This window comes from Aquarana catesbeiana, linkage group LG13, assembly GCF_042186555.1.
Source record: "Aquarana catesbeiana isolate 2022-GZ linkage group LG13, ASM4218655v1, whole genome shotgun sequence".
Classification (NCBI taxonomy): domain Eukaryota; kingdom Metazoa; phylum Chordata; class Amphibia; order Anura; family Ranidae; genus Aquarana; species Aquarana catesbeiana.
Window position 1 is genome coordinate 176,065,227 of NC_133336.1, and position 25,330 is coordinate 176,090,556.

Here is a 25,330-nt window from a genome sequence, read left to right on the forward strand (position 1 = left end):
GCCAAGCTAGGGACCCAGCAGGGAAGTGTGGGTGATGCTTGAGGGGGATACCACCGCAAAAGCCTTGAGGTGCTCACAGGATTCAGAGTTAGTGAATCAGAGGGTCCAGTGAGAGACCAGGAGCTCAAGGGGCTAAAGAACTACAAGGAGAAGTTGTAGTACAGCTGAAAGAACTGTTGAACTTTGTGTTAGGAACTGTTTAAGTACTGTTACCATAGGAGACAGCAATCCTGTACCTGCAGAAGTGGCACCTTGCTGGGGCCTTTTCCTGTATGGCTGTCTTCCTATCGAAGTCTTGGAGTCTGCCATTGAAATTGCAGCTACTTAAGGGTGTCCTGGCCCTAACCCTCATTCCCCTACAAAATATAAAAAGGACTGTCAAAGAAATAAAACATCTTTTACATCCAAGAAGTGTCTGGCGCCCAATGACTTTTACCACCTTTGCACCCACTATGAAATGTGAATGTTATACTAAGCTCTGCTTCAATAAACAATAAACAATCGACAGTATATGATAAAGTGCCTACATAAATATAATCAATATCATAGTATTAATCAACAATATAAAATGCTCAGTGCAATTTTAGTGCAAATCAAATAAAGCGCAATCATATAAAGTCCAACCATATGATTATATGGTGTGTTGCAACTTATACATTTGGTGTAGATCTTGGTGACACTTCGTGCTCCCCTCCTGAGTCCCCACTCACCAACAATAATCTTTACATGCTCCTGATGTTACGATTGAGATATCGCCTCCCGTTAATGACTAGGACTTCTGGGTATATTCTGTGTGTTGGTGAAAATATCACCTTTCTCCCACCGATGGAAAAGGCGTCAGGTATATGCTATATCCAGATATGGCTATCACCTTCCCAACTTTCCCGGTGATCAGATATCCATATTAGACATGTGGCAATGAAGAGAAAAGGGTATATAGTGTAATATTGCTAAATGTATTCATAAAAAGCCAAAAACATTACACTTGCATCAAACCTTTAAAAACGTGGAAATAAACGCCATGCCCCCTTAACCACTTAAGGACCAGCCTCGAACAACCATCACTAGGTCTCCTCTGCTTGACGTGTTTCGCCCCTCCCACTGGGCGTCTTCAGAAGCTGGGGGCGCCCGTGACTTGTTGCCGTATATATATTAAGCCCCGCCTGCTACACCCAGTAACTCCTACTACTCTTAATGATTGCGCAGTAAAAATTCAATCACTTCCTGTTTCCGCCGGAACCAGAAGTATTGTTATTGTCATCTTAGTTCTCTCATAGACTTAGAGGGTTTGTTTGTTGTGTCCGTGGCTTCCTGTTTAATCTCACTACATCCCACTATATAGTTACATAGTAGGTGAGGTAAAAAAAAGACACAAGTCCATCAAGTCCAACCTATGTGTGTGATTATATGTCAGTATTTCATTGTATATCCCTGTATGTTGTGGTCGTTCAGGAGCTTATCTAATAGTTTCTTGAAACTATCGATGCCCCCCGCTGAGACCACCGCCTGTGGAAAGGAATTCTACATCCTTACCGCTCTTATGCCCCGTACACACGGTCGGATTTTCCGACGGAAAATGTGTGATAGGACCTTGTTGTCGGAAATTCCGACCGTTTGTAGGCTCCATCACACATTTTCCATCGGATTTTCCGACACACAAAGTTTGAGAGCAGGCTATAAAATTTTCCGACAACAAAATCCGTTGTCGGAAATTCCGATCGTGTGTACACAAATCCGACGGACAAAGTGCCACGCATGCTCAGAATAAATAAAGAGATGAAAGCTATTGGCCACTGCCCCGTTTATAGTCCCGACGTACGTGTTTTACGTCACCTCGTTTAGAACGATCGGATTTTCCGACAACTTTGTGTGACCGTGTGTATGCAAGACAAGTTTGAGCCAACATCTGTCGGAAAAAATCCTAGGATTTTGTTGTCGGAATGTCCGAACAAAGTCCGACCGTGTATACGGGGCATTACAGTAAAGAACCCTCTACGTAGTTTAAGGTTAAACCTCTTTTCTTCTAATTTTAATGAGTGGCCACGTGTCTTGTTAAACTCCCTTCATGAAAAAGTTTTCTCCCTATTGTGGGGTCACCAGTACGGTATTTGTAAATTGAAATCATATCCCCTCTCAAGCGTCTCTTCTCCAGAGAGAATAAGTTCAGTGCTCGCAACCTTTCCTCATAACTAATATCCTTCAGATCCTTTATTAGCTTTGTTGCCCTTCTTTGTACTCGCTCCATTCTATGCATTAAGATAAAAAGCCTTCTGTGTGTAGCAGCCTTCCCAGCACCCCCTTATACTTACCTGAGCCCCATCTCTGCCCAGCGAATTCCACGTGTCCCTCAGCCTTCCCTTACTCTGCCTGATTGGCTGAGACACAGCAGCTGCGTCACTGGCTCCTGCGGCTGTCAAAGTCAGCCAATTGGGAGAGAGAGGGGACACACAGAGCTGCAGCTTGGCTCGGGTGCCCCATAGCAAGCTGCTTGCTGTGGGGGCACTCGACAGGAGGGAAGGGCCGAAAGCGCCAAGAGGGACTCGAGAAGAGGAGGATCTGGGCTGCTCTGTGCAAAACCAACTGCACATAGGATGTAAGTATAACATGTTTGTTATTTAAAAAAAAACAAGACTTTAAATCACTTTTAGAGCAGGGCCCTCATAACATAATCTTATGTTTTATTGCATTGTAACTGTATGGTCTCCTTTTAGATTGTAAAGCATAGCTCCCAACTGTCCCTGATTTCGAGGGACTGTCCCTGATTTGGAGCAATGTCCCTCTGTCCCTCATTCCTCCTCATTTGTCCCTCATTTTGGTCTGATCTATATAGATGTATATAAAATGCACTTTTAATCTATCAAAAAGTGTTTCCCAGTGCTAAACCTTTCACCTGATTTCTAAATTGTTGCATTTGTAAATTCCAAAAGCTAATATAAAGGAATAATAGTGTGTTTTTAACCAATCTTGTTTTTTTGTATAATTTCTCCTTTTATGGCTAGCTGCCATAACCCCGGTATCCTCGTTTTCGTGCGGCGGCCGGCTTTCAGATAAAAGTGGTCCCTGCAGCGGATTCGCCGCGAGATCACTTTTATCAGTGGCGGAAGAGGGGGCCCCCCCTCCCGCCGCGATCCGGTGCCCTCCGCCGCTTACCGGAGCCGTCAGTAGCGGCGGAGGCGATCGTGTCCTCCTCCGTGGTGTGTCTGGAGACGAGTGAGGCTAAGATGGCGCCCACTCGTCTCCATGACACTGCTGGGCGGAAGCGACATCAAAACGTCACTTCTGTCCACGCCTCTTAAAGGCACATTTTTTCAAATGTCATTTTTTTTAAATGACTTTTTTTTTTTTATTATTGCATTTTAGTGTAAATATGAGATCTGAGGTCTTTTTGACCCCAGATCTCATATTTAAGAGGTCCTGCCATGCTTTTTTCTATTACAAGGGATGTTTACATTCCTTGTAATAGGAATAAAAGTGACACCATTTTTTTTTAAAACAGTGTAAAAATAAATAAAATATTGTAAAATAAATAATAAAAATAAAAAATGTTTTTTTTAAAACCCCCTCGTCCCGACGAGCTCGAACGCAGAAGTGAATGCATACGCGAGTAGCGCCCGCATATGAAAACGGTGGTCAAACCACACATGTGAGGTATCGCAGTGACCGGTAGAGTGGGAGCAATAATTCTAGCCCTAGACCTCCTCTGTACCGCAAAATATGCAACCTGTAGAATTTTTTAAACGTCGCCTATGGAGATTTTTGAGGGTAAAAGTTTGATGCCATTCTACGAGCGGGCGCAATTTTCAAGCGTGACATGTTGGGTATCAATTTACTTGGCATAACATTATATTTCACAATAGAAGAAAAAATTGGGCTAACTTTACTGTTGTCTTATTTTTTTATTCAAAAAAGTGAATTTTTTCCAAAAAAAGTGCGCTTTTAAGACCGCTGCACAAATACGGTGCAAAAAAAAGTATTGCAACGATTGCCATTTTATTCTCTAGGGTGTTAGAAGAAAAACCATATATAATGTTTGGGGGTTCTAAGTAATTTCCTAGCAAAAAAAACTGTTTTAAACATGTAAACACCTAAAATCCAAAACGAGGCTGGTCCTTCAGTGGTTAAGGGGGCATGACAAGGGGTGTGTCCTATGCCTGCATACTTTTGCTGATAGGTGTCCCTCATTCCCATCTCAAAAAGTTGGGAGGTATGGTAAATCAATGTGCAAACTGTTGGCACTATATAAATCCTGTATAATAATAATTACTAAAACATATATTCTTTGCATTTAGAAGAACATTCAGCCCATTTTAAAGTAATATACTGAGTTGCCTAGAACTAGCTCCTGTCAAGCACTCTTCCGATATGCAAGAGTTTTGTAAGATGCCTATACATCTAGATCACATAATTATTTTGAAAAGGAGTTTGCGCTGAAGTTAATTTTTTTATCATATGCATAGTCTGAAGTTTCATGACAGGTTGCTAATATTGGTGGTTACCATATGGTTATGATTCAAGGAGGATGTCCAGATGTGATTTGTATACTTATCTTGCATTATTTTTGTGCATCCTATACAGAAACACAAACCAATATCAGCTGCTTGTCTAATTACTTATTGTGTATCTTGCTAGGTTTCTCTAGGATGCAAATCTGTGCATTTATATATATATATATATATATATATATATATATATATATATATAATGTGTCATCTATAAAATGTAAAATCATTAGAATATGGTACAAATGCCATAATGACAATCATTTTCAGAAATAAATGGCTAAAACAATCTTGTATCAGCAATGGCCTTCCTTTCATTGTTAAACCTCGCAGGTTAAAGATCTGGAGCTGGCAGAAAAAAAGGAGACAGGGAGAACAGATGAAAGTTAAAAGTGAGAATTACGGAGTGTTAAGGATTGTGACACTGGAGAACTGTAAATGTAATTGGGAAAGCGGAAAAAGAACAGAATAATCTGACAAGTGACAGGATGGAGGAGCAGTGGACAATCGGGTCTGGAAGGATGAGGCTGGTTTGGTGCCAGGGCCTTTTGTCCTGTGAGCCAGTGCCAACAGGGTATCTGTCTACTACAGCAGCACTAATTCTAGGTCTCCTGGTACTACTACTGATTGCCAGTTATTCAGCTCAGTTTCTTTTGACTTTTTGTAGTCTCTAGACTAGTTTTATTTCCATTGCTTTCCATCATTGTTTGCAGCTAGAGGTGGCTCTAGGCTTTGTGAGGCCTTAGGAAAAACCTAGACATGAGACCCCACTCACGCCGATAATGGGAAAAATAATTCAAGCAATAAAAAAAAGTGCGACACGGAGGAGAAGAAATAGACGCAGGGTCGTCATGACTAAGGGAGGAACAGGCCTGGGAAGGGTTAAATAATTAAGGTAGTGGGGTAGGGGCGTAGCTTACCTTATTGGAACATCGAGGGTCAGGTGGTCAGGGTGGAGCCGCAGGGGGTTTTTTGGTACGTGCAAAGACTGATGGGTAATCACTCAAGAAAATTCCTTGATTGAAGAGTTCTGCTGTTCCCCTGTGGAAAGAATACAGGACAGGATGAGCGACTTGGAGGCCTTATGGGACCAGGTCAGGGCCACAGCTTCTGCACGGGGTCCGCAGTGGCTCCAACAGCAGCTGATGGGCCTGTTAGGGGGGTCGGGGGTTGATCCGTCTCCTGGGTCCCCCCCTTCCTCTAAACGTGCTAGGAGGATTCGCCCTCCTGAGCGCTTGAGCCCTTCTCATACCCCCCGGCTCCGGCTGCCGCATGGGAGCTCCATCAGGAACCCTTCATGGTCCCCTGCTGTGCTACTTGCCTCTGGCTCCAGCGGTGGGCCTGGGAGGAATCCCCACCAATGGCGGGACCTGCGGGAGGAGGGGACTCCACGCTCTCTTCCCCCCTCCTCCCCCTCTCTTCTGTCTCTGGACTTGGCGGCTGGCTCTCCTGCTGATGTGTCTAGCAGGAGGCTGGCTCGGCGTGGGACCCATTCGGCTGCAGGGAGGGGTGGGAGTCCTGTCCCTTCTGGTGCTGGGATGTCAGCTGGTGGATCCAGAGCTTGCCGTGAGCTCCGGTCGCATCGTTCCTCTGCTGTGCCCTCGGAACGAGTGCCCCCCTCCCCTGTGGCTGGGAGTGAGGCTCTGCGTGGGAAGATTTCAGCGTCAGGCAGCAGAAGGCATTTGGTGCCCTCTGCTGCTTCTCCTATGGCGGTGCAGCCTGAAAACACCAGAGAAAGAGTGACAGCCACACCGGGGAGTGGCCATGCCCAATTAAAGGGTCGGTGACCCCCTTCTACAGTTGGGGGTGCACGGGGACCCCGCAGCTTTCCACTTGTGCCTGAGGTGGATGAAGATGCGCCGGGGCGTGCGGAGCCTAAGTCTTCAGCGGGAAGGATGCCTGCGGCAACTTCACGTGAGTCTTCCGACGAGTCCGGCGAGGTATCCAGTGATGACAGCGATGGGCAGCCACCTGCCGTGCGCCCTGCTCTTCAGAGCCAGCTGGGATCCGAAAGTGTGGCTGCTCGAGATTCGGCACGCAGGCAGCCTGGTAAGTCACATTTTGTATCTGCTTCTTTAGCTCAGGGTGTTGGGATTGTTGCTGGTGAGCAGGGTGGGTCACAGGGCGGGGTTCCGGTAGATCAACTCTGGGGGTGTGTTGGGCTTGGCTGAATTTTTTGCGAGTTTTCGTGATTTATTGGACCGTTGTGCTCCGCCTGGGCCTACTGGACCCGTTTTGGGGCCAACGGGGGCGTGGGTCCCTGCCGTGGCCACATCTGCTGGCTTAGGCCGTGATGTCTCCGTCATACCTAGTTCTGCGCTGCCAACGGCGGCGGGCACAGCATCACAGCGTGAAGGGCTGGGGCAGAAGGATGCAACAGTGGGTACCGAGGTTGTGTTACTCCCGGCGGTAGTCGAGTCGGCTTCCCAGACGGTGAAGGCCAGCGGCTAGGAGTCGCGTAAGGCTAAAGAGTCTGGAGATGATGGGGTTTGTTTGAGGGATAAGGCGCAAGGCGAGGTCTATGTATGCTTCGAAGGTCCGTTGGGGGTGCATCTTAAGCCCGAAATCAGGGAAAAGATTTGGCGTGGAGAATACGTGGAAATATCCTCCCTCTTGCCTTTAGAGAAGTTTAACATAGAAAAAGGGAGGGCAGACGAGAGTAAGAAGGAGGAGGAGGAGAGGCGTCGCTGGTGGCTTATCCCTAGGACTTTTTCCAATTGGCTGCAGGCCTTTGCTATATTGGCCAGCGTCATCGGTGAAAAGGAACCAGAGAATTGTTCTCCGCTCTTTTGCTACTTAGACGCTATCAGGGAAGCTTATAGGGTATATGGCGGATTTGCGGGGCTTCGCTATGACGTACAGTTTCATCAGCGGAAAGCCGTTAGGCCTCAGCTACGCTAGGACCATAAGGACATTGGGCTTTGGATGAAGCTCATGGTGCAGGCACGGGCTTCGGTACAGCCCTTTCCAGGGGGACTGGCGGTTCAGGTGTCGCTGGACAGTCGGCCACACACTGAAAAAACTACTGTTGGCAGTTCAACGAAGGAACGTGCCGTTTTGGTGCGGCCTGTCGTTTCCGCCATGAGTGCTCCGGATGCAGGGGCACTCACATTTATGCCAAGTGTTTTAAAAACGGGAAGCACCAATCAGGTGATTCCACTTCAAAAAGGGAGGACGCTGGTAAACCTGTCCGAGGTGCTACCGTACCTAAATAGGTATCCCAGGAGAGCGGCAGCAGTTTTCCTTGCCGATGGCTTTGCCAATGGCTTTCGAATTCCCTGTTCGTTACCTTTGGCTGGGCCATCTGTGCCCAAGAATTTAAAATCTACATTTCAGTTCCCTCAGGTTGTGACAGAGAAATTGGCTAAGGAGGTTGACATGGGCAGGATGGCCGGCCCCTTCGATCAACCACCCATACCTTTGTTACATGTGTCCCCTTTGGGGGTGGTTCCTAAAAAGAACCCCACAAATTCTGGCTTATACATCATTTGTCGTATCCAAAAGGAGCGACTTCCATGTCATATACGTCTTTCGATGCGGCCGTCAGTTGGGTTCAGCGTTATGAAAAAGGGGCATTGTTGGCGAAGACGGATATTGAGTCAGCTTTTCGTCTGTTGCCGGTTCATCCGGAAAGCCAACCGTTGCTGGGTTGTTTTTGGGGTGGGCAGTTTTTTGTTGACCGTTGTCTTCCCATGGGTTGCTCTATTTCCTGTTCCTATTTTGAGACGTTTAGTACTTTTGTTGAATGGGTGGTACAGGAGGAATCACAGGTGCGCTCGGTTCTGCATTACCTTGATGATTTTCTTTGTATCGCCCCCCCGAAGTCCACGGTTTGTTTGGTCCTGTTACGGACGTTGGAAGGCGTCGCTCAGCGTTTCGGGATTCCTCTTTCCTCTCGGAAAAAACGGAAGGTCCTTACACTGAGATTCAATTCCTGGGCATAATCATTGACACGCAGGCGATGGAGTGCCGCTTGCCGATTGCAAAATTGGAGGACCTGCAATTGATGGTTGGTGCGGCCCTGCAGGCAAAGAAAATTAGGCTGAAACAGTTGCAGTCTTTGTTGGGGAAACTTAATTTCGCCTGCCGCATCATGCCTATGGGGCGCATTTTTTGCCGTCGCCTTAGTGCCGCTACTTCTGTAGTGAGATTGCCGCATCATTACATTCGGCTTTCAGGCGAACACAAGGCTGATCTGTGGGTGTGGGATGAATTTCTGGCCTCTTATAACGGGAGGTCCTTGTGGATGGCCCCGGTGGTGTCGGCCTTTGACTTTGACCTGTATACCGATGCTGCTGGCAGCTTGGGTTTCGGGGCTTATTGTCAAGGGTCATGATGCGCGGAGGCGTGGCCGGAGGAATGGCGTGCCATGGGATTCTTGAGCAATTTGGTGTTATTGCAGCTTTTCCCGATCGTGGTGGCTGTAGATATTTGGGGGCCTCGATTTCGAAATCATCGGGTTTGCTTTTATGCGATAACATGGGGGTGGTTGCGGTCATGTCTAGTCTGTCCGCTTCATCTCCGCCGGTAGTGCGCTTATTGCGTTTTCTTGTTCTTCGTTGTTTAAGTTTGAACTGTTTTGTGAAAGCTGTACATGTACCGGGAGTAGAGAATTCCATTGCTGATGCCTTGTCTCATTTTCAGTGGGACAGGTTCCGGAAGCTGGCACCGGCGGTGGAGCAGAGGTCGGTTCCTTGTCCTGCGCATCTGTGGAGACTGGCATTGGAATAGCTGGTGCCCTAGTGCAGCGCTCAGTGAGTGAGGGTACATGGGCGGCCTACTCGTCTGTTTGGCGGGACTGGAATGGATTGGTAAGTTCCATTGGGGGTTGTTCTTTGGATCGGGACAGACTTTTCCTGCTGTTGTATATGATTGGGACGCAGTTTTCCGTGGGCGAGTCCGTATCCAAAATGAACTGGAGGTCGGCTGCCCTAGCTTTCTTTTTCAAGCTAGAAGGCCTGCGTGACGTTATGAAGGATTTCATGGTGCGACAGGCCATGAAAGGTTTTCGGCACGGACGTGTGGTACAAGATACCAGGCGCCCGGTGTCCTTTGGGCTGCTTCAGGACCTGGTAGAGATCTTGCCCAGGGTTTGTTCCTCACTTTATGAGGTACAACTGTTTACGGCGGCTTTTTCTTTGGCCTTTTTTGGGGCCCTGTGGATTGGGGAGTTATGCCCCGTACACACGGTCGGACTTTGTTCGGACATTCCGACAACAAAATCCTAGGATTTTTTCCGACGGATGTTGGCTCAAACTTGTTTTGCCTACACACGGTCGCACAAAGTTGTCGGAATTTCCGATCGCCAACAACGCGGTGACGTACACCACGTACGACGAGACTAGAAAAGGCCGGTTCAGAACCAAGCGCGGCACCCTTTGGGCTCCTTTTGCTAATCTCGTGTTAGTAAAAGTTTGGTGAGAGACGATTCGCGCTTTTTCAGACTCGTGGCTTTCAGATCGTTTTCTGACGTTCAGTTTGTGCTTGTGGGTTTGTATCTGCTCTTCAGTGCGTGCAGTCAGTTCGTATCGGAGTTTTCTGTGTGATCTTGCCTGCTCGTTGCTGTTTTTCAGGTCGCTCTTCACAGGCCTTGCTGTTCTTCAGTGCGTTCTGTTACTTCGTTCTGAGCAGCCGACCGTTTTCTAGCCATGTTGTGTATGCGTACTCCTCGTAGAGTTCGTGCTGTGCGGGGGGCTTGGTGTTGGGGTCCTGACCTTGACACAAGTCCAGTCCATGAACAGGGTGGGGAGGAGTTCATGGACCAAGAATTGGTTGCTTCAGCGTGACCAGTTCTCTCATATGCCTTTGCTCCGTGAGATCCGTGAGAATAATCCTGATGATTTCAGGAACTTTCTCAGGATGACGGACCCCGTGTTTCACCGTTTGTTGGCTTCGCTGACCCCCTATATTAGCAGGCAGGATACCTGCATGAGGCAAGCCATCACTGCGGAGCAGAGGTTGGTCGCTACCTTGCGGTATTTGGCCACAGGGAGAAGTCTGCAGGACTTGAAGTTCTCGACAGGCATCTCCCCCCAGGCTCTGGGGATCATTATCCCAGAGACCTGTTCTGCCATCATCCAGGTCCTGCAGAAGGAGTATATGAAGGTAAGATTTTTATCCTTTAATATCACATTTTATTGTATTGAATGTTTGCTAATATATTGTATTTCTTTCCTCATTCCCTAATTACCATGATTGGAATATGCTGTGAATGTCCCCTTTGTTCTCATGCATGCTGGATTTTTATGTAATTATTATTTTAGGTCCTTCATACATATTTGCCCTTCAATAACCTCTCCAGCATGGTGTCTCCTGCCCTATATTCACCTCATGTAGTCACTTAACAATGTATTTTATCAGCTCCATAGTAGTGCTTTACCCTAAACACCCCCTAAAATGTTTGGAAATGTTATTTTTGATTTAAATTCAGGCAGAGGGCCAGAGGCTTTTTTTGTGGTGTCCCCAAATTTTTTGTAACCCTCCCCCCCAACTGCTAAGTCAGCTGATCCCAATTCTCTATCCTCAATCATCTATCTGCTGACTTTGCCAAACCCATACACACTATTATACCCATCTCTTTACTGGTCAGATTTATGGATGAATTCCCCAAAGCATGTAGTGCAAGGGCCTACCTGTATAATTTCCAATGGTACTGTTTAAAGTTCTTGTATCCTATTATGATCTTGATAGGTAATAGCAGAATGTCCAAATGTGCTCAAATGTGTACAGTGTGTATTTATATCTTTGTATTATGACACTTCTTACCTGTCCAGTGGGCTGCCAATAGTGTAACTAAGGAGGGGCTGTTCCAAGTAATACCCTGTATTTAGGCATTCATCTCTCAATGAAGTGAAGAGGGTTACCTGTCCAAGAGTCCCCCCCCCCCTATAATGTTAGAAATGGCCTATGCTGGCTCAGTTGGGCCTGAGGCCGGAATACCAAATACATCAACAATGACGGCGCTTGAAAGCGGCCGTCCTGGCTTGCCCTCCCTGAGTGCCCGTGATGTCCGGTTACGATATCTGGAGTTCTTTGCGGGTAGGGGGGCTATCAATATGCCAGACAATCTGTGACACCTTTTTCAAATAAAAAACAACCAAAAGCAATTCTTGGTGGACATTTACTGCTTGTGTTTGTTTGAGCTGACCCTGACAGAAATGTGTTGAGTGCAGAAAATGTCGTGATTGGGTAACCTTATAACCACTTCAGCCCCGGAAGGATTTACCCCCTTCCTGACCAGAGCACTTTTTACAAATTGGCACTGCGTCGCTTTAACTGCTAATTGCGCGGTCATGCAATGCTGTAACCAAACGAAATTTGCGTCCTTTTCTTCCCACAAATAGAGCTTTCTTTTGATGGTATTTGATCACCTCTGCCGTTTTTATTTTTTGCGCTATACATGGAAAAAGACCGAAAATTTTGAAAAAAAATGATATTTTCTACTTTTTGTTCTAAAAAAAATCCAATAAACTCAATTTTAGTCATACATTTAGGCCAAAATGTATTTGGCCACATGTCTTTGGTAAAAAAAATGTCAATAAGTGTATATTTATTGGTTTGCGCAAAAGTTATAGCGCCTACAATCTAGGGTACATTTTCTGGAATTTACACAGCCTTTAATTTATGACTGCCTATGTCGTTTCTTGAGGTGCTAAAATGGCAGGGCAGTACAAAACCCCCACAAATGACCCCATTTTGGAAAGTAGACACCCCAAGGAAATTGCTGAGAGGCATGTTGAGCCCATTGAATATTCATTTTTTTTGTCCCAAGTGATTGAATAATGACAAAAAAAAAAAAAAATTACAAAAAGTTGTCACTAAATGATATATTGCTCACACAGGCCATGGGCATATGTGGAATTGCACCCCAAAATACATTTAGCTGCTTCTCCTGAGTATGGGGATACCACATGTGTGGGACTTTTTGGGAGCCTAGCCGCATACGGGGCCCCGAAAACCAATCACTGCCTTCAGGATTTCTAAGGGCGTACATTTTTGATTTTACTCCTCACTACCTATCACAGTTTTGAAGGCCATAAAATGCCCAGATGGCACAAACCCCCCCCAAATGACCCCATTTTGGAAAGTAGACACCCCAAGCTATTTGCTGAGAGGCATGTTGAGTCCATGGAATATTTTATATTTTGACACAAGTTGCGGGAAAGTGACAATTTATTTATTTATTTTTTTTTTTTTTGCACAAAGTTGTCACTAAATGATATATTGCTCACACAGGTCATGGGCATATGTGGAATTGCACCCCAAAATACATTTAGCTGCTTCTCCTGAGTATGGGGATACCACATGTGTGGGACTTTTTGGGAGCCTAGCCGCGTACGGGACCCCGAAAACCAATCACCGCCTTCAGGATTTCTAAGGGTGTACATTTTTGATTTCACTCTTCACTGCCTATCACAGTTTCGGAGGCCATGGAATGCCCAGGTGGCACAAAACCCCCCCAAATGACCCCATTTTGGAAAGTAGACACCCCAAGCTATTTGCTGAGAGGCATGGTGAGTATTTTGCAGCTCTCATTTGTTTTTGAAAATGAAGAAAGACAAAAAAAAAAATTTTTTTTTTCTTTTTTTAATTTTCAAAACTTTGTGACAAAAAGTGAGGTCTGCAAAATACTCACTATACCTCTCAGCAAATAGCTTGGGGTGTCTACTTTCCAAAATGGGGTCATTTGGGGGGGGGTTTGTGCCACCTGGGCATTCCATGGCCTCCGAGACTGTGATAGGCAGTGAAGAGTGAAATCAAAAATTTACGCCCTTAGAAAGCCTGAAGGCGGTGCTTGGTTTTCGGGGTCCCATACGTGGCTAGGCTCCCAAAAAGTCTCACACATGTGGTATCCCCGTACTCAGGAGAAGCAACAGAATGTATTTTGGGGTGTAATTTCACATATTCCCATGGCATGTTTGAGCAATATTTCATTTAGTGACAACTTTGTGCAAAAAAAAAAAAAAATAATAATAATTTGTCTCTTTCCCGCAACTTGTGTCACAATATAAAATATTCCATGGACTCGACATGCCTCTCAGCAAATAGCTTGGGGTGTCTACTTTCCAAAATGGGGTCATTTGGGGGGGTTTGAACTGTCCTGGCATTTTATGCACAACATTTAGAAGCTTATGTCACACATCACCCACTCTTCTAACCACTTGAAGACAAAGCCCTTTCTGACACTTTTTGATTACATGAAAAAATTATTTTTTTTTGCAAGAAAATTACTTTGAACCCCCACACATTATATATTTTTTTAAAGCAAATGCCCTACAGATTAAAATGGTGGGTGTTTAATTTTTTTTTTTCACACAGTATTTGCGCAGCGATTTTTCAAACGCATTTTTTGGGGAAAAAACACACTTTTTTACATTTTAATGCACTAAAACACACTATATTGCCCAAATGTTTGATGAAATAAAAAAGATGATCTTAGGCCGAGTACATGGATACCAAACATGACATGCTTTACAACTGTGCACAAACGTGCAGTGACAACAAAATAAATACATTTTTAAAAGCCTTTAAAAGCCTTTACAGGTTACCACTTTAGATTTACAGAGGAGGTCTACTGCTAAAATTACTGCCCTCGATCTGACCGTCGCGGTGATACCTCACATGCATGGTGCAATTGCTGTTTACATTTGACGCCAGACCGACGCTTGCGTTCGCCTTAGCGCAAGAGCAGGGGGGACAGGGGTGCTTTTTTTTTTTTTTTTTTTTTTTTCTTTATTATTTTTTTGCTTTTTTATCTTATTTTAAAACTGTTCCTTTCATTTTTTTTTTTTTTAATCATTTTTATTGTTATCTCAGGGAATGTAAATATCCCCTATGATAGCAGTAGGTAGTGACAGGTACTCTTTTTTGAAAAAATTGGGGTCTATTAGACCCTAGATTTCTCCTCTGCCCTCAAAGCATCTGACCACACCAAGATCGGTGTGATAAAATGCTTCCCCAATTTCCCAATGGCGCTATTTACATCCGGCGAAATCTAAGTCATAAAATGCTCGTAGCTTCCGGTTTCTTAGGCCATAGAGATGTTTGGAGCCACTCTGGTCTCTGATCAGGTCTATGGTCAGCTGGCTGAATCACCGGCTGCATTCTCAGGTTCCCTGTTGAGACAGGAGAGCCAGAGAAAAACACGGAAGACGGTGGGGGGGGGGGGGGGCATTCTCTCCCACTGCTTGTAAAAGCAGTCTAGAGGCTAATTAGCCGCTAGGATTGCTTCTACATGAAAGCCGACCGCTGGCTGAAAAGAATGATACCAAGATGATACCTAAACCTGCAAGCATCATTCTGGTATAACCACTCAAAGTCGTGAATGCTGTACTCAGACAAAAATATGGTTAACAATAAAGCACAGTAAACGGTAAAGTATAAAAAATTGCAGACCTGAAAAGCAAACATGATAAAACATAATAACAATAAAACATTGCAGAATAGAATACAGTAAAAAAGAGCAGAACAATAGAGAGAATAGAGAGAGAGAGAATAGAGAGAGAACAATAAAACGACAACTATTATTTTTTATTTTATATTTTTGTTTGTGTTTTTTTTTTTTTTTTTTTTCACTTTTTTTGTAACTGTAACTTTTATAACTGTAACCGGTTCCAGGTTCGGGTCTCTCAAAATGCGATGGCATCTTGGGAGACCCTGTGAAAGTGTGTCCTAGTCTGTGCAATGCTGTACCCTACGCTAATACTCAGCTAGTGAATGGTAGCGTTCAAAACATTCACCAATGCAAAGACCAGGATTGTCAGGACAGGAGGGACAATAATAGCGGGTGTCACGCCTATATCCGCGCTTGCTGCAGACACAACATCTTTTTTGGGGGGGTTCGCTGGGTAGGGGTACTCGGGAGGACATAAAAATGCCTCTCATGCAGCCGACTGCATTTGGTTGGGGATGTGAATGGGGGAAGTACGGGCGCTGCAGAAGCGGTAGGTTCCCAATTAGGATTGGCGAATGCAGCAGGAAGGGCACTATGGGCACGACGGGCCTGTGTTTGTCTTTTTGGTGGCAGCGGGACACTACTTGTGCTTGCCACCTCACCAGCTTGAACTGCACTTATGGGACTCGCCACGTCACCAAGTGTTACTGCAGTGCTGGTTTGACTACGACCGGGGTGTACTAGGCCGCTGGCGCTTGCCAGTTCACCAAAACGCTACCAAAAAAACTGTTAACGATCGCAGGGATCAGGCCTGACTCTGCGAACGCTGCAGTTATGCATTTAGTGTTTTGTAAGTGACAGTGATCGATCGATACTGCACTTGGGTGGGCTGGGCCGGGCGGAGGGGCAAAACGCAGGTGCTAGCAGGTATCTGGGCTGATCCCGCTAACACTGCGTTTTTGGGAACCCTAAACTGCTGGGGACGCCAGTATAGATCTGATCGGATCAGATATTGATCAGTTCAGATACTATACCACTAAGGGAGGTGTACAGTGCGTGCGTGGGTGTTAGCGCTACTGGCACTAACCTGACGCTGCCTGGGGCTGGTGCTTGCCAGTTCACCAAAACGCTACAAAAAAAACTGTTAGCGATCGCAGGGATCAGGCCTGACTCTGCGAACGCTGCAGTTATGCGTTTAGTGTTTTGTAAGTGACAGTGATCGATCGATACTGCACTTGGGTGGGCTGGGCTGGGCCGGGCGGAGGGGTAAAACGCAGTTGCTAGCAGGTATCTGGGCTGATCCCGCTAACACTGCGTTTGTGGGAACCCTAAACTGCTGGGGACGCTAGTATAGATCTGATCGGATCAGATATTGATGCGTTCAGATACTATACCACTAAGGGAGGTGTACGGTGCGTGGGTGTTAGCGGTACTGGCACTAACCTGACGCTGCCTGGGGCTGGTGCTTGCCATTTCACCAAAATGCTACCAAAAAAACTGTTAGCGATCGCAGGGATCAGGCCTGACTCAGCGAACGCTGCAGTTATGCGTTTAGTGTTTTGTAAGTGACAGTGATTGATCGATACTGCACTTGGGTGGGCTGGGCCGAGCTGGGCGGAGGGGCAAAACGCAGGTGCTAGCAGGTATCTGGGCTGATCCCGCTAACACTGTGTTTTTGGGAACCCTAAACTGCTGGGGACGCCAGTATAGATCTGATCGGATCAGATATTGATGCGATCAGATACTATACCACTAAGGGAGGCGTATGCTGCGTGCGTGGGTGTTAGCGGTACTGGCGCTAATCTGACCCTGCCTGGGGCGACGCATATCACCGCCGGGCGATCAGGGGGCTAAATCTTTATTCGGTAATAAACGGCGGGTTCCCTGACACTATAAAAAATAAACAAACTAACCAGCGTCACCCGTAACGGTTATACAGTGATCAGTGGTGAAAGGGTTAACTAGGGGGCAATCAAGGGGTTAAAACATTTATTAGATAGTATATGGGGGTCCCTGTCGCTATAAAACTCTGACGGCGAACCTAAATATTTACGTCCCTAACTAGCATCACCAGCGACACTAATACAGCGATCAGAAAAATGATCGCTTAGCGACACTGGTGACAGGGGGTGATCAAGGGGTTAAAACTTTATTAGGGGGGGTTAGGGGGGTACCCTAGACCTACAGGGGGCCTAACACTCACTGCCCTGACACTGTAACTGTCACAAACTGACACCAATACAGTAATCAGAAAAAAAAAAAAAAAAAAAAAAACTGCTGGTGTCAGTTTGTGACGGGGGGGGGGGTGATTGGGGGGGGATCGGGGGGCGATCGGGGGGGGGATCGGGGTGTTTAGTGTGCCTGGCATGTTCTACTGTGTGTGTAGTGTTGGTGCACTTACATTGCAGTCTTCTCTCCTCGGCCCGGAACGGAAAATACCGAGCCGAGGAGAGATGACATCATTTCCTCTGCCTCTGTGTACAATACAGAGGCAGGGAAATGATCCCATTGGCTGAGAGCGATCGCGAGGGGGGGGCCACGAATGGATGGCCTCCCCCTCACCTCCGATCGCCGGGGGAGATTTGCCGACCGCCGCAGGCACCGGGGGGGGGTCCGATCGGACCCCCCACCCGCGGGCAGGCAAGGACGTACATATACGTCCTTTTGCCTGCCCGTGCCGCTCTGTCGACGTATATAGTCGTGCGGCGGTCGGCAAGTGGATAAAGAATAGTGTTGGCTGGTACTTCCTAAATGCAAAAACACATTTCACTACAAGTGCACTTGCAACTGCACTGAACCTGCACTTGTAGTGCAAAGTGGATTTGCCCTTAGGAAATAACCCACATTTTTGCATAAAACAGCTATTACATCACCCCAAAAGTGTTGTAGTGTTGAGACAATAATCCACACATTCTTGAGTAAGGCACTTTTTTATACCTGCACAATCACATGTGCATTTACGTTTTTAAAACAAACCAACATGTTTGTTGTATAACAATTTTTGCAGTAGCATTATCAAAAATCGAAATATCCATTTCAGATAAAACAGGCCTGTGTAAAACCAACAAGAAAGCCAAAAAACTTGAACTTACAAAGTTCACATTAGGTAAAACCTGAAGGCTATATCAGACATCAGTATTTAGGAACTGGGTTTGATATAGCGTTCAGATGGGGGGAAATCACCCCTGGAAAAGCCAAATTTGGAAGATGCACACCAATTTACGAATGTCAACATGTGCTATCTGCCATCAGGGGGGATCAAGGGACGTGTTTTGGGGGAGCAAGCCCTTCCTCAACGCGACTTTATAATTGAGGAAGGGGTTGCACCCCCAAAACGCGTCCATTGATCTCCCGTGATGGCAGATAGCACATGTTGGCACACTGTGTGCATCCTCCAAATTTGGCTTTTCTAAACATTGTAAAAATTTTAGTAAGATAAAACAGGTGATTTTGTGGGGTTTAAATTCACCCCAAAACATCAATGATGTTATTATTTTTTTTAATAACATCACTGATTTGTTGCTGGATGTTTTGCAATTGGAGATTACACCCCATGATCTCCCCGATCAGTATCTGGGCACTTTCAGATGTAAAGCGTTCTTGATCCCGATCACCTAAAAAGAGATAAAGAACAAAAAAAACAGGTCTCAAAAATCTGCCAACATCCATCTCTTTTACCTGAGCCTGTGGTCGCAGACACTCACCTGTTGTGGTGCCAATCTCCACCACATCTTCTTCTTCCTCCTGCTCTTCTTCTTGGGTTGGTATTTCCCCTTCTTCCAGAGGGGGGGGGGGGTTGGGGGGGGCTCTGGTCTCCTGTGATGAGGGGTGTCCGAGTCTTTTCTCCCCTATGTAAAACAAAAATGGTATAATTAGCACACAGATATTTGATGACAGAACTAGAAATAGGAAACATTGCTCGTAAGTGGGGTACAATTGTCTATTTTAGCCGAGTTCCAAGATGTATATTTTTTATTGCCCTTTGTCAAGCTGCAATACTTTACCTGTTTGGTACAAGCTTCACACATGTAACCCCCCCTATAGTATACACTGGAGCATCAGTGTGCCCCCCCTAATAAAAATGGTGTTCTTGTGTCCCACACTAGTGCTCCAGTGTCCAGATGTGAAAACAGCTGCTCAGTGTCCTCTCCTTACACACAATCTAGTTGGCATTTCATTCTAGTAACAAACCCATCTACACAAACAAATATTTGGCATCCAAGTAGGCCCAAAAAAAATGTGGGAAAATGCATATGGCCTAAACAATGGTGTTCTAGAGGCCGAAAGAAAAATGTTTGATACGAACGAATAATGGGCCCATGAACATTAAAGTTAACCTTTTTAAACGTTACAATTACTAAAAGAATATGGAGCAGAACGAACGGAATAAAGACAGAAAGAATATGAACACAGCACAACTACTTACTTTTTTGCAGCACTCTCCGGATCTTTCGGTACTGCTCTGGCTCTCTCAACTTCAGGTCCGACCACCGCTTCCTGAGCTGATCTTTAGACCTTCGTACCCCGAAATTCCGCTCAAGACTCCTGACGACTTTACCAATGATTTTGGCCTTTCTGATGTTGGGGTTGGGGTAAGGCCCATATTTTCCGTCATAGTCGGACTTCTTCATGATGTCTACCATCTCCAACATCTCCCCAAACGACATATTTGTGGCCTTAAAACGTCTCCTTCTGGATCGGGACGTGCCTGGATCCGGGCTTTCCTCCTCCTCGTTGTTAGAATTATCACGCACCTGTTGTAACTCCGCCATCATGCTCTTCCCCCACTGCGCCAAACTAAAAGGGGCGGGGAATAGACTAGAAAGAACGTCAGGGGCGGGCGGAGTTACACGCATGCGCAGTGTGTATAAAGCGTAACACACGTGCGTATTACGTACGATCTGTGAGCGGAGGAAGGAGCATTGGACGCGCCGATCGTAAGAACGAAGGTAAGAGACAAACTTGGGCCTATACTGCTTCTAGATTGAGGCCTATATTGTAACAAGATTAGGAGAGTTTGGTCTGACATTAGGCTTTGTCTTGTGTTGTGTCTTGCAGTGAACATGGATATCTTAATGAGAGATACTGACTTCATGTCACTATTCATTGATATGCTAAGTGAGCTGCCCTGTCTGTGGGAGATTACCCACCCCCATTTCAAGAACCAAGCAAAGAGGAAGGCAGCACTGGAGCAATTGTGTGAAATTGTGAAGCAGGTGATCCCCACGGCAGACATCACTTATTTAAAGATTTTCATTGGTGGCCTGAGGAGCACATATCTGAGGGAGCGCAATAAAGTCCTGGATTCACAGAGATCCGGAGCAGCAGATGACATCTATGTCCCCAGGATGTTGTACTACGACAGACTGCATTTTCTGGCAGGCCAGACTGAACCCAGGCCATCCCTCTCCAGTCTTCCTTCCACGCTTCCTTCCCCCCCGGCTGAGGCTTCTGACACCCAACCTGGGCCTTCCAGGCCATATGTGGAGGAGCCCAGATTGAGCCAGGTATAGCATTCCTCTAAATATTTCTGCTTGTCCAATCAATGATGTTACCTAGATGTTAGTTGGGAGTACTAATTTAGGATTGTGATTGATGATGCCAAAACTAAAACCATGTCCCTTTTTCATACACAGGGAAGTCTCAGCCAGGAGGTGGCCGGGCCGAGCCGGCTGGCTGATATCAAGGTCCCTCCACCCCCCCTGAAAACAGAAAGTGGCAGTAGGATGAGTGCCCTAGAGGAGGCGGCTATCAGATTCTTTTGGAGGGCTACAGAGGTCCTTGGAGCACCACACACCAGGCAGGAGAACATTGCTGCATTCGTAGCCTATAAAATGCAGAGGATGGAGGAGGGCCAAAAAGCCATGTGTCAGGCCCTCATATCAGAGGCTCTGGAGAAAGGTGTGAGGGGCCAAATTACACCTCACACACAGCTTTGGGATGGTCCTCCTCCTCCTCCTGCAGGTCCTCCTCCTCCCTCTCCTCCAGGTCCTCCCAGTCCTCCTCCAGGTCCTCCCAGTCCTCCTCCTCCTCCTCCTCCAGGTCCTACTCCTCCTCCTGCCACATCTCCAACTGCACAGCCACACCCCGGAAGGAAGTGTGAAAGGAAGACCAGAGAGTGATTGCCCTGGATCCAGTCTGGTCGGCCAAAAGATGCAGCCTCTTGTGGTACCACAGCCTGGGGACACAGATGTCATCTGCTGCTATCTGAGTCTCTGTGAATCCCGGACCAGACTGCCCTCCCTTACATATGGACTCCTCAGGCCACCAATTTTGATGTTTAAGAATTGATGTCTGCCGTGGGGGTCCCAGGCTTCACTAATTTCTGCTGTTGATCCAGTGTTGCCTTCCTCTTTGTTTGGTTCTGATCCCTTAATAAAGGATTTTTGTTTTGAATTATACTCTCCTATGTGTTTTACTTCAAAAAGGACAGTTTTTTTGTGAGGATTCAGGTACATTTCTAATATAAAATGTGAAATGAACAAGGGTCACCAACAACAAACAATCTCCTTGAGATTAAATAATAAAAGATATCAATGGTGTTGGGGTAACTTGACACACAAAACACACCCAAAAATATTCTGGAGTAAAAATAAAAATAACATTGAACAAAGATCAGCCTTGGAAAAAATCCAAACATTAAAGAAAAAAAAAGGCTTAAAAACAAAAAAAAAAACCATAAAAAATATAAAACTGTCAGATGTGACAACTAATAACAATATATTCAGGGAATCCCACTAAAAAAACACAAGTAAAACTTTGTGAGAAGTGTGTGTGAATATGAGCAGCAAAACTACTTAATTCTTGTCACATTATAAAGAAGAAGAGAGTGCGCTGTATTAAACCATTTTTTACATTGCAGCGTGACGAAAGTGCTGTATCCATTGCGAATGCTAAGTTTACCAGAACGAGCTGTCCCGTGTCGGAATTTCTTCTGAGCATGCGTAGCACTTTGTGCGTCGGAACAGGCCACACACGGTCGGAATTGACGCGATCGGATTTTGTTGTCGGAAAATTTTATCTCCTGCTGTCCAACTTTGTGTGTCGGAAAATCCGATGGAAAATGTCCGATGGCGCCCACACACGGTCGGAATTTCCGACAACACGCTCCGATCGGACAATGTCCATCGGAAAATCCGACCGTGTGTACGGGGCATTAGTGTGTAAAAACAAATGTGGTGCGGGTGGGTTGATGTTTTCAGATGTACAGATCGCTGCAGTGTCCAGCTTCATATCAGCAGATCAAAAACTGATCAACTGGGCAAGGGTGTTGACGTGACGTTGTTCAAGGTGCTTCCAGAGACGGTGTGTCCGGTGCTCGCTGTACAGCGTTTCGCGCAAATTCGGGAGGGTGTGCAAGGGACGTTTTTGCAGCATGTAGATGGTTCATCCCTGTCAGACTTACACGTACCTGACTGACGAACCCGGTATAGCAGGGGAGGCCTCCCATACGTATCTGGTTCCCGTCCCCTGGTAATGTAAACAGAAGGCACAGGAGCGCAGACTTGTAAGAGAGCCTGGCAGGTGACTTGCGGAGGTAAGGCCCAGGATCCTGATGCGTATGGTCTGGAAATCCTAGAACGTAAGGGTCTAGGCAGCTGGTGCAGAGCAGGAGCAAAGTGGGCTGGTCCGGTCACAGGCAGGGTTGGCAACAAACGGTAAGCGAGGTACAGAGGAGCAGGCAGGCTCAAAGTCCGGGTCACAGGCAGGGTTGGCAGCAGGCGGGCAGCGTGGTACAAAGGAGTAGGCAGAGTCGTAGTCAAGGAAAGCCGTGGTCAGGTGCAGGCTGATAACAAGAGAAGTCCAAAGGCAGGCCGGGGTCACTTAGGCGATCAAACAGGCAAACAGGAAGCAAACAGGAAGCAAACAGGAAACAGGAAGTCAGGAACTGGGAGCTGCAGATCGGACAGCACCGAGCAGAAGATTCCAGCAGACTAAATAGGGCGGCTGGCACCAAGTGCCGTGCGTGCCCGCACAGCGGCGCGGTCCGGTGCAAACCGGCGCACACTGGAGCGCCCAATGGCCAATCTATTCGAAGAACTCCTCTGACAATCCCTGTCGCGTTTTCAGTTTGTGGCGATTTTTAAATGCTGTTTGGTTGCGGTTGGCAGGATAGTTTCTCAATTTAATACCCATTCCTTCAGAGTGGGGGCAGCTACTGAGGCGGCTCGCTGGGGATTGAGTCAACAGGTAATGAAGGATATAGGGAGGTGGGATTCTGACCGTTTTAAAATTTATGTTCGTCTGCACATGCTATAATGTGTTCAGATATTTAATTGTGTTTCTGGTGTTTTTGTTTGTTACGCTCTATGTTTTTTCTTTGGTTTGTCTTATTGCAGGTTTTCCTCAGGGCCTGGTGTGGATTTTGGGAGACTCTTACGTCTTCTGGGGGGTGATCAGAGCGGATGCACGGCCCGAAGGGAGACAACTCGGCATTCCCCGGAGTGAAGCGATCTGCAAATGGCTGGGAATTAGAGGCATGATGTGGGGATGGGTTCTTCCTGACTTTCATTATTATTCCAGCGTTGATAGGCCTCCTGATGTTCTGGTGCTCTCCGTGGGAGGGAATGACATGGGGGTTCGGGCCGCTAGGGACATTGTTCGGGATGTTAAATTTGACATTTTGCGCTTGATGCGTGATTTCCCTGGTATTGTCATAGTGTGGTCGGACATAGTTTCACGACACAATTGGCGTCATGCTCGCTTTGTTGAGTGCTTGAATAAGGCCAGGATAAAAGCTAACAGGGAGATAAGACGCTTTTTGTCTCGTCTAGGGGGCTTGATGGTTCGCCATCAGGACCTGGAGGACTTGTCACTCTGGAAAATTCCTTGATTGAAGAGTTCCCTCCCTCCCGCCCTATATTCTGGTTAGGAGGTGGTATAAAGGGGGGGGGGGGAGAGAGAGACAATTGGGATGTTTAAAAAAAAATGTATAAAACAATAAATAAATAAAAAATCAATAAATAAATAATAAATAAATAAATAAAATAAATAAATAAAAAAGGTTTTTTTAATCTTTTGCATTTGTCACAGCAGCTGGTGGGTCAGGGGGTCTTTGGGGGGTCAAGGATTAAACTTATTGTAGAAGTATTGGGGCCCATACAGGGTATGGCCCCCCCACTTGGTTGGCTTGTGGTGGTTCTCCCAGGACCTAGGTCCCATGGGGGAAAGTAAAATGTGGAAGTCTTCAAGCCGGATGGGGCACAGCTGAGGACATAGTTGGTAATAATCAAAATGTGATTTAGGGACACCCAAAGACCCCCGTCCTGGTGTTAAATTGTTCTGTTTGTTTATTAATTTGTTTAATAAAAGGGCTGTTGTGGCTATTTAAACCCATGTCTCGCAGCGTTGTGTTGTTATTATAAGTTAAAGACCGTAAGTTGACGAATCCTATAGTCATGACAAAAAACAAGAAGTTCAGGTGTAGAGCACCAGAAAAGTGTTACTATTGGCAACAGAATATGATCTTTTAAGAGTATCAAAATTCATATTTATTTAATTATAGACAGATTGGTAAGGTGATAGACCAAAGGTCATAAAAATACAACAGCTTCACTATAATGGCCAGCAGAAATTTACTGCAAATTGATGCATCTCACAGACATTTAAACAAAAGACACTACATACAACAATTAAAAAGAAGCGTCCGGACGCCGTATAGCAACAGACAGGTTAAGGTGTCAGATGAAATACATTCTTACTATCATTAAAGAAAAGAATTTAAGGTACTTAAATAAAGTGGCAGCTTAACCTGTGTGTGGCTCCAGGGAGAAAGGGAAACAGGGGAAGGGAAAGGAAAGAGGAGGATGAAGATAATCACTGTAGAGGGTCATGGAGTGCCCTAAAGTGCATAGTATTGGGAGACATAGATCAATGTCTTTCCATCCGGAAGAAGGTGTCTTTGGTAGTTTTTAACCATGTATTGATGGGAACATATCAAACAGATCTTATGCGTATGGAGTGATTTTTCCGAAAGCTCCCAGTAGCGCCAATGTAAAGGGCAACAAAAATAAGTTCCTGGATAAGATCGTATCAAGTCCCGGTGTTAGACACACCTGTGGTAGATATTTAGGCATTTAGTCCCCTCCGGGTATTATCTATCGTGTGACTGTAGTGATTTGGGGGTTGTGAGGCTTCATATATATAGGTGCTATATTTAAGGTCACCTTATAAGTGTTCAAACGTTTTTGCCCAATATTGGGGGTACTTTACCACTCTTGCAGTATAAATGCTGCTGGTCTCAGTCCTCAATAATCCCCTCCATGGGTCTGTCCCTGGTCAACAGGCACTAATGTTGGATGTCTCCGCGTGTAGACAGCGTCCTCAGTGTCCGGAACTTGGTAAGGCGGTGTCACGTGACGGAACGGTGATGACGTCAACGCATTTCGCTATAGTACATAACGTAGCTTCATCTGGAAGTAAGAAAATTAACTGTATA